The following is a 2,695-nucleotide window of genomic DNA, read 5'->3' on the forward strand; positions in this document are numbered from 1 at the left end:
CCGAAGGAACAGTGGGGGCGGGGAGAGCAGGCGGCGTGGGCGGGGCTTGGAGCCAAACGAGGTCGCGGCCGAAGCGTCCTCTAGAAACCATGGCAACCGTATCCATGGCTGCCGATCCCCCCCCCCCCAGTTCCAGGCCTCCTTGCTCCACATTCTCTCCCCACAGCCCTTGCTGTGTTGACACCCGAGTGCCTTGCAGGCAGGAATGCAACCGGGAGAGCTTCCCTGTTTTTTAGCTTTCATCCTCTGTTTCAATGATATAAGGCGCCTTGGTCCCTTTCTTAGGAGGAAAGGGCGGTGAAAACCTTTTAAATAAATGAAATAAGTAAATATTGTGTGTCTGCCTGTCTTTGCTAGTTTAGTTTGAAGGCACAATGGAGCTCCAATGACTGGAAAAATAGGAGTGACTGCCTGATGCCAGCTTTTGAGCCTCAATTTACCTCCACAGTTTCAGACCTCTGAGCAGGTGCACAATGTCTCTCTGTGTCACTGAAAGATCAAGCTGTGGGTTGGCTGGGACCACGGTGGGCTTTAGAGGACAGTCAGTGGATCTGAAAAACAGTCTCACGGCCTAACACATTCCGAGACTTTAAAATCATGTCACTTTGAACGTAACAGTCTACATTTTCTCTGACTACAAATCCCACTTTCCTTCAGATCATCACACCCTGTTCTGAAGATTGTGAATTTTTTCTCTCTTTTTTCTTGATAACAGATCAAGACTCAGCTCTGTATTTTGGAACAAAATAATACAACGCGTGGCCAAAGCTCCAGTGGGAGATCCCCAGGGTATCACTGGTACATATGAAAATATCTCTGTTATGTTCAGCTGTCAATGAGTGTAATGAAAACGGGGAAGAAGGCTAGCGCCAGGATGCATTAACAGAACCATACGTAGGATACCTGGTTTGCACTGCTTCTAAAAGAGGTGAATGTCAAGTCTTTGACTGACCACATGATACAAACCCTGCTTGCAATTAGTTCCTGTCTTTTCTGCTCCCAAAGTAGCTTCCCCCCCCCCCCCCGTCACTGGGAACTTTTCCTTTTTCAAGATGGCATGTAGACCTCTGTTGTTATTTTATTTTCTTTAAAATATTTTACCATGCTTTTCTCCTTCAAAAGGACCCAAGGTGGCTCACATCATTAAAATATAATATTTAAAACTAAATCCAAAAGGTATACAAAGGTTAAAAAGAATCAAAGAGTACACATTACAAGGTCAACAAAAGCCACCTCAAAAACACACTGATAACAGAAAGGCACAACCATCCGTTTCAAAATCCCACTCGGGCAGCCAGCAAGGGAGGAAAAGCTTGACTGAAGAGAAAGGCCTTGGCTCGCTTCTAGGAGGACAGCAAAGATGGGGCCTGCCTAGCCTCAAGTGGGAGGGAGTTCCAAAGTCTGGGACAAGCAACAGAGAAGACCTTTTCCTCTGTCTCCATCAGATGCACCTGCAAAGGTGTTAGGCCCAAGAAAAAGGCGCATGACCCCTGCGCCCCATGCAAGTGATGCACCGCATTTGCGCATATCCATGAGCGCCCCTGCACCCCATGCAAGCACTGCACCACTGCTTGTGCATGTGCACAAGTGCCCCCACACCCCATGTGAGCACTGCACTGTACATACACACGAGCGCCCCTGCGCCATGCGCGAGCGCTGCATCGCCATTTCTGCATGCGCACGAGCACCCCCGTGCTTTGTGCAGGCGCATACAGTGGCACGCTGCTCGCACATGCGTGCTCACCCTCTTGAGAGAGAGCGAATGCACTTATTCACACATGCAGATGGGTGCGGGGGTGCCTCGCCTTCCCCAGCCGGTCCGTGGGGTGAAAACAGTTGGGGACCCCTGCTCTAGCCAGCAGGTCACTAAGACATGTGTCCCCATGGCCGGATGAGACCCTGCAAGCTTTCTGGGCAAGCGTTGCAACCAGCATGAATGGTAGTGGCATCCGCCCAGATAATGAATATTAATGAGATATATCTGCATGGACCAATGAGAGTGTTCTAGAGGTGGAGTCACCAGAATCTCTGCAGGAGGAAGAGAGGGAGAGAATAGAGTTTTGATGATGCTGGAATCTGGGTGAGGGAGAGTGGTGGTTGAGGAGGAGGAGGAGAATGGAGGATGTTTGGTTAAGAGTTAACAACTCTGCTTGTACTGTCATCACCTGTAACAAGAAACAATGTCTGTTTGGTTCTGAAAGATAAACAGTGTTGATGTAATCAACCAGTGGCAGCTGAATGACACATAGTGCGAGCCCTTTCCCTTGTTTTCAAGTAACGTGGGCAGGGATGACGTTTCGGTGGTTTCTCTGGTGACATCGGGTTTCAATTTAGTTTAAACTAGTTAATGTCCCCAGAGATGAGGTCAGTCCTGTACGCCTTACTTGAGAGCAAGGAAGAGAAGTAACGGATTGAGGTGTGTGTGATTCTATCGGGGTTCTTTCTCAGTTGTGAATCGTGGCGTGCTTTGCAACATGACTGTTCAGACCTTTGATATTTTGTATTCTGAAACGAGGAAGGACCTTTCCATCATGTTCTTTTTCTATAAAAAGCTTTTTCAGAAATATAGTTGTCTCAGGCTTGACTGGGGGGGAGGATCCTCGGACAGGCTCCTGGGCTGAACCTGGGAAGTTCTACCCCACTTGTCTGCAAACAAGACCTGGCGTGTTTCTTTCGGGCACGTACCCCCTCCCTG

This window comes from Pogona vitticeps, chromosome 12 (genome assembly GCF_051106095.1).
Source record: "Pogona vitticeps strain Pit_001003342236 chromosome 12, PviZW2.1, whole genome shotgun sequence".
NCBI lineage: Eukaryota > Metazoa > Chordata > Lepidosauria > Squamata > Agamidae > Pogona > Pogona vitticeps.